General features: G+C 43.7%; 1 pseudogene; it reads left to right on the forward strand.

The window, feature by feature from the left end:
• The first annotated feature begins 2,061 nt into the window (after nucleotides 1–2,061).
• On the forward strand, nucleotides 2,062–9,841 carry LOC123405387 (annotated as a pseudogene).
• Nucleotides 9,842–11,367: the final 1,526 nt, after the last annotated feature.

Genomic DNA, 11,367 nt, shown 5'->3' on the forward strand with positions numbered 1-11,367 from the left:
CCCTACCGCTTACATTGAAAAACCTCCTTTTCCTGTTAAGATAAAAGAACATGCTAAGGTTTCAACTATGGTTCGCGAAAGTGATATTAAAGCACCTAAACCTTCTGAACAACTTAAGGTAGAACCTAATGTTGTTATGGTTAAATATCTCTTGGAAGAAAATATTGATGGGCATGTTATCTACTTCTGTGGTGAAACTGCTAGAATTGCTAACCCTAATGGGAAAGATAAACATAGACCACTTGTTGGCATGCATGTTGTTTCAGTTAAAATAGGAGATCATTGTTAGCATGTATTATGTGATATAGGTGCTATAGTAAGTGCTATTCCCTTTACTCTATATCAAGAAATTAAGGATGAAATATCACCCGCTGAAATAGAAGACATAGATGTTACTATTAAACTTGCTAACATAGACACCATCGCACCACTTGGGATTGTAAGAAATGTTGAAGTATTGTGTGGGAAAACAAAACATACTACTTATTTTCTTGTTCTTGGTTCCCCACAAGATGATTTTTGTCCCATTATTTTGGGTAGACATTTCTTGAACATCGTTAATGCTACTATAGGTTGCCATAAACAAACTATCGGTGTTAATTTTGGTGGTAATTCTCATGAGTTTATTTTTTCCAAGTTTAATAGAAAACATCATAAGAAAGAACTGCCTAATAAATATGAGATAATTGGTCTTGTTTCTATTGTCGTGCCTCCTACTGATCCTTTAGAACAATATTTGCTAGACCATGAAAATGATATGCATATGCATGAAAGAAATGAAATAGATAACATCTTGTTCGAAAAACAACCTCTGCTTAAACACAATTTGCCTATTGAAACTCTAGGACATCCTCCTCCACCTAAAGGTGATCCTGTGTTTGAATTGAAACAATTGCCTGGTACTTTGAAATATGCTTATCTTGATGAAAAGAAGATATATCCTCTTATTATTAGTGCTAACCTTTCAGGACATGAAGAAGAAAGATTACTGAAAGTTCTAAAGAAGCACCGAGCTGCAATTGGATATACTCTTGATGACCTTAAGCACATTAGTCCCACTCTATGTCAGCACAAGATCAATATGGAACCTGATGCTAAACCCATTGTTGATCATCAATGTTGGTTGAATCCTAAAATGCAAGAAGTGGTAAGAACTGAAATATTGAAGCTTCTCGAACACGTATAATCTATCCCATAGCTGATAGTAGATGGGTAAGCCTCGTTCATTGTGTCCCTAAGAAAGGAGGTATTACTGTTGTTCCTAATGATAAGAATGAACTTATTCCACAAAGAATTACCACTGGTTATAGAATGGTAATTGATTTCAGAAAATTAAACAAAGCAACTAGAAAGGATCATTACCATCTACCTTTTATCAATCAAATGCTAGAGAGACTCTCTAAGCACACACATTTTTGCTTCCTAGATGGATATTCAGGTTTCTCTGAAATACCTGTTTCACAATCTGATCAAGAGAAAACCACTTGTACTTGTTCTTTTAGAACTATGCTTATAGACGTATGCCTTATGGTTCATGCAATGCACCTGCTACCTTTCAAAGATGTATGACTGCTATCTATACTTATACTAATTCTAGACTCTCAAGAAATTCCCACGTTAATTGTAGAAAAATTAAAAAATAGAAGCCATTGATATTGTGGGTCCAATTAATAACGTTTTAGATCTAATCGGAAGTCCTTCCGATGGTCCACCCAATTTCCCACGTTCATTATAAGGTTACCTCCTTCCCTTATAAAAAAGATTGCCTCTAACCTAGCCGCTAGTCCATCCAGTCTTGATTTGTTTTTCTTGCTCCAATCCAATGTACGATCTATGTTCTAATTGATGATGGTACATAGATTTTCATGCGGCTAGCTAGCAGACGCACCTACAGACTACCGGCCACCATCAAATGATTTGTTCTTTGCAGCATATTTGTGTGTGTCTCCCCGTGGATTGGATTCCATCAATGGACTAGCTAGCTAGCACATGTATGGATCTTTTCTTGATTTTTTACCATATAAGGTTCATCTCTTGATTCCTTTATTTTCCTCCTGTCAGATGTCTGATCAACCTGTGTTCTACAAGATCCGTGTGTACGAGGTCGATCTGGAGAACGGATGGCGCATCCCGTTCATGACCAAATCGGTCAAGCTGTGTTTGCTCGTGATATATATGACGTGATCTCAAAGCGGTACGTTTGGCCATGACAGGCTCATGTATGAAAGCATGGAGGTACTTTAAAACAAGATGGTAATGGATTTTGGAGCAACAAGCAAGCATGAAGAAAAATACGTGCCCCCAGCCTTCAAATCAATCAACGTGTTATATTGTATACATATGTGTCTCCCCGTAGAATCCATCAATTAGCTAGCTAGCCAATACATGGAGGGATCCATCATCCTGGATTCCTGGTTACATACTATACTTGGGATTTCCTACAGCCAAATGTACCGACCAGCAAAGAGATCATATAGTGCAGTCTACGAATGGCCAGAAACAATGTGCCAGTTCGACAGACTGAATCGGGTGCTAACATGGTAATATCGAACACTGCATACTCCAAATTCAGCTGGTCCCGGGTTCGTTGTATATTGTATTACTTTGGAAGATAGTATCCTGATTACAGCAATGTGCTGGCCTGTTTTCCTTTGTTCTAGAAAAAATGTTTTACTCACTTGGATGATCTCTCATAGCAAATACATCTTGACAGAACTATTCTAATGTATTTTCACAATATTTTTTCTTTCAGTGAGACAAATTGGCGCAAAAGCTATTATGTGCCTATGTAGAAAAGTCATCAGGCAGGCCCAAGCTGACTTTCCTGCATAGTCTTTCCAGCAATGAAGCATGAATAGCTGTTGTCATGATTAAGTATAAGTATAAGATTGTTTTATTCTAACAAATGGTTATTTCTTCCACGGTCCTATGTATTGGAAGCTGCTATGTGCACCCAGTCTTTAGTAAAAGCAGGCGGCCCTTAGCAGTCTATCAGCTAATGCGAGATGGATAACCAGGGACAAGATTAATTGCAATCTCGCCATTCTATTTGTTGTTTTTCTTTTCATAGATAACCTCATGGGAAAATAATTAAGGTGATTGTTCTGCTGGTTTATCATTATATGATTTATGATGTATCTCGAGTTGATTATAGTACATTCTTGTTCCAATATAGCATGTGTATGTCCATCATTACATTCTATACTAAGAAAAGTGCGGGGATTTTTTTCTATTGGCTGGCATTACACACATAAGGTGTATGTGACAGTGGTTAGTTTTTCATTTTGTCTGTAGACATAATATCTAAATATTTGACGTGCACTATGAAAAAAAAATTTAAGCTATGGTTCCTTTTTCATTCCACAAAACTAGAGATTACCATTTTGCTGCACGAGATCTAAGATTTTGACTCTTTCTGTAATAAAATCATCAAGATTGGAACATACATTCACCTAGGATGATATTTAGGCTTGGTAGAACATAGATCAATAATTCACAAGATTGTTCAGATTACGTTTCTATGTAATTAAATTTGTGTGTCTGGTTTAGTTATTTTATTAATTTAATATGGAATACCTGAGCATGTTTTTCAGTTATGGTCTATAGTTTCTGTGCACAAATATAAATATAAAAGTTCAAAATATATATTATTTGAATTATGTACCAATCTGGAGTTGTTCTCAGCTATGTAGTGCTTACATATTGCCTTATATTATCATTGGAGTTTAGGTGACATGAATCAAGATCTAGGTTATTTTTGTTTCTTTATAACAATATTTTCGAGAAATAGAGTAGTAAAAGTGCAGTTATGTAAGCCAATGCTCTCCCATCTCACTTGTGTTTTATCTCCTCTTACACAGTTTATTCAATTTTCTACTGTTCTTGAGTGTGTCGGCATTGGACAACTCCTATGGTGACCTTTAGTGGATACAATAGCAATGTCAACTAATATTAACTGTGCATACTTTTCATGCAATTTCTTTTGTTTGTTCGTAATTATAATTTAAGATATTTGGGCTTCTTAACACATGAAATCATGGAGAATCACAGTGTGACACAAGTATAAAGTGATAAAGCTTACTTGTGCAGTTTAGCTAGCTATTTTGGTACGTAAGTATTATATCCACCTACTCCAATGTAATTATGGAAGATCTCAAATGCATCCAAAATTTTCAATTAATATTACCTATTGGTATGTTAGTATATATACATGATACACGTATGTCCTTTCTAACATACATTTGAAGCATGTGGTGTATGTTGCAAAGATTCACAATGCTTGCTCTATATGATTATATGGAACAAAAGAATTATTTTGGTTTACTATGTCATGATCGTTTAACAAAATTAATGAAATGTGTACGTGCTTTCGACCAACACCTCAATGGCTTAGATAATGTTTTTTCCCTGATAGTTTGTTTGACAATGAGTTGTAGTAATATTTTTAAATGATGATAAGCAATACAAATTGACAAATCATATACAAATATATGTTCGTGGTTCATGTTATGTATGAATTTTAACATTCTCAAGAATATTGGGGTGCCCGTGCGAATGCACGGGTTGAAGACTAGTATTCTCTAATTTTTGTGAAAACATTGTTGAGGTTTTCGTGGATGATTTTTCAGTTTATGGAACTTCTTTTGATGATTGCTTGAGCAACCTTGACCGAGTTTTGCAGAAATGTGAGCAAACTAGTCTTGTCTTGAATTGGGAGAAGTGCCACTTTATGGTTAATGAAGGTACTGTTTTGTGTCATAAAATTTCTAAATGAGGTATTGAGGTGGATAAAGCTAAAGTTGATGCAATTGACAAAATGTCTTGTCCTAAAGATAACAAAGGTATTCGTAGTTTCCTTGGTCATGTTGGTTTCTATAGGAGGTTTATTAAATATTTCTCTAAAATTTCTAGGCCTCTTAGAAATCTTTTACAAAAGGATGTTCCATTTGTTCTTTATGATGATTGTGTAGAAGCCTTCGAAACACTTAAGAAAGCCTTTACCACTACACCCCTTGTTCAACCACCTGATTGGAACTTGCCTTTTGAAATTATGTGTGATGCTAGTGACTATGTTGTTGGTGTTGTTCCACGACAAAGAGTTGATAAAAATGAAATCTCATCAATTATGCTAATAAAACTCTAGACAATGCTCAAAGGAATTATGCTACCACTAAAAAGGAATTTTTAGTAGTTGTGTTTGCTTGTGATAAATTCAGATCTTACATTGTTGATTCCCAAGTGATTGTTCACACCGATCATGCTGCTATAAAATATATTATGGAAAAGAAAGAAGCTAAACCTAGACTCATTAGGTGGGTTCTCTTGCTACAAGAATTTTATTTACACATCACTCATGGGGAAGGAGTTGAGAACCCCGTTGCTGATAACTTGTCTAGTTAGAAAATGTTCTTGATGACCCACTACCTATTGATAGTAGTTTTCCTGATGAAAAATTAGCTGCAATAAATGTTTCTCACAACACACCTTGGTAGTTGACTATGCTAATTTTATTGTTGCCAAATATATACCACCTAGTTTCACATACCAACAAAATAAAAAATTCTTCTATAATTTAAGACATTACTTTTGGGATGACCCACATCTTTATAAATAAGGAGTAGGTGGTATCATTAGACGTTGTGTACCCGAGCATGAACAGGAACAAATCCTACGGAAATGTCACTCTGAAGCTTATGGAGGACATCATGCGGGAGATAGAACTGCTCACAAGGTATTGCAATCTGGTTTTTATTGGCCTACTCTCTTCAAGGATGCCCGTAAGTTTTTTTCATCTTGTGATGAATGTCAGAGAATTGGTAATATCGGTAAGCATCAAGAAATGCCTATGAATTATTCACTTGTTGTTGAACCATTTGATGTTTGGGGTTTTGATTATATGGGAAAATTTCCTTCCTTTAATTGGTATACTCATATTTTGGTTGTTGTTGATTAGTTACTAAGTGGGTAGAGGCTATTCCAACTAGTAGTGTTGATCATAACACTTCCATTAAAATGCTTAAAGAAGTTATTTTCCCTAGGTTTGGAGTCCCTGGATATCTAATGACTGATGGTGGTTCACACTTTATTCATGGTGCCTTCCGTAAAATTCTTGCTAAGTATAATGTTAACCATAAAATTGCATCACTCTATCATCCTCAATCTAGTGGACAAGTTGAACTTAGCAATAGAGAAATAAAACTGATACTACAAAATGCTGTCAGTAGGTCTCGAAAGAATTGGTATAAGAAATTAGAGGATGCACTTTGGGTCTACAAAACAGCCTATATAAATCCTATGGGTATGTCTCCCTATAAAATGGTCTATGGAAAAGCTTGTCATTTGCCTCTTGAGTTAGAACCCAAAGCATTTTGGGCAATCAAAGAACTCAACTATGATTTCAAACTTCTGGTGAAAAGAGGTCATTTTATATTAGCTTGCTAGATGAATGGAGAACCCAAGCTTATGAAAATTCCAAACTATTTAAAGAAAAAAATAAAAGATGGCATGGATTCAAAAGAATGAATTTAAAGTGGGAGAATATGTTCTTTTGTACAACTCTCATTTAAGATTCTTTGCAGGAAAACTTCTCTCTAAATGGGATGGACCATATACCATCAAAGAAGTTTATCAGGCTGGAGCTATCAAAATAAATAATGCTTAAGGTAATAACCCCAAGGTGGTCAATGGTCAAAGAATTAAACACTAAATCTCACGTACACCAATTAATGTTGAAAGAAATATTATTCAAACCATGACACTGGAGGAACACATAAGGGAAACCTGCCGGAACACTGCGGAATCATGAAAAATAGGAGGTACGTGATACGGTAAGTAAACGGACTCCAAAAAATCCGCAAAAATATTTTTATCAGTTTTGGAATATATCAAAGATTAGGAAAAAAAAGAAACAGCCCGTAAGGTACCCGAGGAGGGCACAAGGCACCAGGGCGCACCATGCACCTCAGGTGCGCCCAGGTGGGTGGTGCCCACCTTGGACACCTTCACAACTTTGTTTTCCCCTCGATCTACTTGTTTCAAAAGATACAAAATCTATATTTACTCCCGGTCATATTGGCCATCGTACCGCAGAGAGATCTCCGTTTTTTCTTTCTTGTTATTTCTCTGTCAGATCCAACAGGGCCAGATATCATGACTTCCCCCTCTCCCAACAACGAGGAGGTAGTTTCTTGGTTGATGAAGATAGAACTCAAGAGGGAGGAACCCAAGGTAGTTATCTCGAAAATCAAGTACACGGAAGTTGTGGTGGAGCAAATTCAAGTAGGGGAGCAAGCCTCACCGATGGAAGAAGAAGAAGATATCCTTAAACCCTACTATGATTATCTTATCCCCATTGAAATAGAAGCCTTTTGTACCTTTGAAACGGTTCGTATTCAGAATAAGTGTCTCACTCTTGAAAATATCCAGTTGCAAGAGTACAACAATGCCCTCAGAAGCATCATTCGTAGACTGCATTACCTCTTGGAAGTGAAGTGCAATCTTACTCCATTTACACCACCAACACAGGATTGAGTATCGGGTATGCGCACCCCCCTTGGCTTGAGCCAAGCTTGGGGGAGGTGCCCCGGTATCGTATGACACCACTATCTTTATTTTTATCTACTTTAGTTTGATCCTTGGTTTTCCTATGATTTAGTTTAATAAAAAGTTTAGTTCGGTCCTTTCTTTTCGAGTATTTGCTTAGTGATCTATCTTTGTAATTGTGTGCGAGATATAATAAAGTTAGTTCAAGTTTTGCCTTCTTTAGTTCTATGTTGAAATCAAAATAAAGTAAAGGAAATAAATGAATAAAATCATATACTAGTTGTCAGCGTTCTAGGGATGGGGGTACCTAGACCTGCCTGCCTACGGCCCAGGGCCGGCCGACTTCATAGGCAAAAAACCAACAGGCCCGACACCAAACAAGGCAAGGCCCTCGCGAGGGGCCAAGCCTCACGAGGAGGAACAACATCAAGACCCGCATGGGGCCTCCTCAAGACCCCTCCGTAGCGGCGGATATTCCGAGGAGAGACACAGCCTCAGGAGTCAAGGATGACGCAGAGGAAGGATAGGGGAGCAGCAAACAGCAAGGCGAAGCAGCTTCCCCTTTAGTGCAAAGGGGGGCAAGGACGTACCGGGGTTCCCAAGGCATCTCTCAAAGGTTTCCCTTCTAGTGCAACAAAGACATCGCCGCCCGCCAGCAGGACGGACATCATCCCTGGACCCGTCCGTGCAGCGCTGGCAGCCACTTTGCAGGCGAAGACCACCTTTGGGCAGGGGAGCATGTTCCCCTGTTCCCCTTCAAAATTGGACATTGTGGGGTCCCTTCCCGCCGAAACGATCAGGGAAGAGGACCGAGGCCGCCACTATATATAGAGGGTAGGTTACTTCATAGAGGGACACGAAATCCATTCATTCGCACACCGACACCAGACAAAGGCCACCCATCCTCCAGAGTTCCTCGAACACTGTACTAGTTCATCCACCAACCTCCATGAGAGGCAATCCACAAAAGTAGCAGTAGGGTATTACACTTCTCCGCGGCACGAACTTGGGTAAACTATCGTGTTATGTGTCTTCCTAACCATAGAGTGAGTTCTCTGCCATCCTCACCGAGTAGCAAGTTAGGTGTGGCGACCCCACGAGAGATCTTCGTACACGCCCCTGAGTTCGTATCTTTAAGGTTTCGCGGAGCCTGAAATCCGACATTGGGCACTCCATGTAGGGGTTGTGTCAAGGTCTCTACCAGGGCTCGGCCCGCTGAAGCTGGTCACACTCATGGTAGGGAGACGGCGAATCCGCGCGGACAAGTGGGACGCGTCACGACGCTCCGCCACCCCGTCGGCCGGCGCTCACATTGGACAGGCTTCCAACGAGCGTCGGGGGCTGCCGCCTTCCAACCACACGGCATCCCCCCGTCGCTTCGACCCTTATACGCGTCCAGGCCGTTCCTTCCTCCTTCCGAGTATGTCAGCACGCGACCACACACATGTCGCACTCCTGGTGGCGAATGAGCTCAGGCACCGACACGCCGCCCGTCGATGACGTGTCGGCAGGCACAGGCGCGCTCTTGGGCGCGATGTCGCCGGCGAGACCCAAGCGCGCCTTTGTGGGAACCGCGCTCGTCAACCCGCATCGCTAGGGGCTACAACGGGAACCTCGCGAGCGCGCCCCAAACATCCACTCACGCCCGCCCCCACTTGGGATTCAGCAGGAGCTGCTCGAGGCACGGGATTTGGCTGCGCTGGGAAGGAGTCATCCAGCGTCCCTCAGCGTGCTTCATGGAACGGGGAGGGAATACCGGAGGCCCGACTACATCAACCCATGGATGTGCACGCAGTTCGACGAGGACCACGTCGGCACATGTCCGGGCTACAAAGGAAGCAGCGCATACCATCACTGCGGTGGGAGGCACGCGCGCGATCCCACGGGTAGCCCCCACACAAACAGGTATGATCAGCACCACGAGGGTGGCCCCGGGGGGTGGCTTCGCGGGGATGCCCAGCGCGGGAGTCCTCGCGGGGCACACCTGCTGGCTGGGAGCTGCTTCGGGCAGACATTTGGGTCTAGGGACCGGGGACCTCTCGCCTGGGACAGGGTGGACGCACCCATGTGTCCCGGCTGAGAGGCCCCAGCGTGGGAACGGACGGTGGAGCACAAGCCCGTGTTCCCGGGCCATACGATCCTAACCTCGAGGCCGGGTTGGTATATCCGCCCTACCACCGGGGCGCGCGACACCCTCCTGGGGACTGAGGGTGGAACACACGCCCATGTCGCTAGTGCGGGCTTCATTCGATTGCCAATGGGAGTTCGGGTACCCGTCATTGCCCTTAGCTTGGGCTAGCCCGGCCCGGGGGCATGGCCCAGGATACCAACGTGGGAACCTGGGGGGGGGGGCTAGCGAGGCACACTGGGGCAACTCCCTAGGAACTCGGGACCTACCATCTCGGCGAGCTCTCCGACCAGCGAGCGATGGGGGCTCCTCCCATGCTCGAGGGCTCGCTCAAGGCGGACCATGCCACGCCGCTACGACCCCGGGGACCACGAGTGGGGCACGCGCGTGTGAGGCATGGGGCTCCCGAAGCGTCCCCGGGACCTTGCATCGACCGTAGCACCTCTGCATCGTCCTTCAATCTTTCCGGAACCTACTTCATCCCATGACACTCTCACGTAAGAACGAGTTGCGGCTGTATACGCCCGGGGCCCCCAAGAACGCGGAGGGGTCCCTCCCACACCTAGTGGCAGCCCTACGCTCCGTGCTGGGGAGAAGACGGAGGCAATCAACTCAGCCCACCAATGACTATGCCCGAGACAAAAGGAATCAGGCGCCTATGCCTCGGGGGTAGGGACACTCGCGAGGCTAAAGCATCCTTGCGACCTCCCGGATACACCCCCACCGTGACACTCTCACGTAATAACTAGACGAGGTTGTATACGCCCGGGCCCCCCCCCCCCCCGAGGACGCGGAGGGGTCCCTCCCACGCCTAGTGGAAGCCCTATGCTCCGCGCTGGGGGGAAGACAGAGGCGGTGAATAACTTAGGTGCCGGACGCGGCCATTTTCTCGTTCCTTTCCTGTGTTTCAAGTTGCGACCCTCAAGGGCCTCCCGTTTTGTATTTTGAGCTATCAAAGGCTCGAAGATCTCTTTGCAAAATGTTTTGAAAAGAAAAGAAGGGCGGGGATTTCTTCTCTGTGTTCTCTCCTTTTACCAAACTCTAGTTCTCTTTCACACTTTGTTTTGATTGGTGTTTCGCGGAAACCTCGGGAGATCGCCGAGCCTCCGAGGCAACCACAAGAGGGGTGGATTGGGGAATCGCTCGAGCGCCAATGGGGACTCCTGAGGCATGCCTCGGGAGCCTTACTGGTCATAAGGCCACTTTCCCCCTCTGATGCCATCCTGGAATTCCGGTCAGTAACGGAGGAGGCAGGGCCCCGCCCCTTAGACGCGTCCTTCGTGGCCATACCTAATGGTGGTGGGGAAATGTGCGGGGCTTGGTCCTATCTACGTAGAGCAGTTTGAGTGTCAAAGGGGACTCCTGAGCAACATGCCTCGGTAACCTTACCGGTTGCAAGGCCACTAAGCCACCCAGGTGCCGCCCATGTCGGCACCCAGGGCGTCGGGGCTTTGCCCCGTGAGGAACAACCTTGGTAACGGGTTGCGCCTCACGGCGGCAGGGAAATGTGCGGTACCGGGACCTGTAGACAGAGAGTGCAAAAAGGCTCCTCAAACCGCCCCACAAGCAGGGAGGAAGCGCCATGAACGAAGCCATGCTCGCGAGCTAGACCGTCAGCACTGCAACAACACGGGGCTCGCAGTGGCCCCAGTTAGGAGAAAAGCATTGTGCACACCACGTCTACAGAAAATGCATTG

Source organism: Hordeum vulgare, chromosome 6H (genome assembly GCF_904849725.1).
Source record: "Hordeum vulgare subsp. vulgare chromosome 6H, MorexV3_pseudomolecules_assembly, whole genome shotgun sequence".
Taxonomy (NCBI): domain Eukaryota; kingdom Viridiplantae; phylum Streptophyta; class Magnoliopsida; order Poales; family Poaceae; genus Hordeum; species Hordeum vulgare.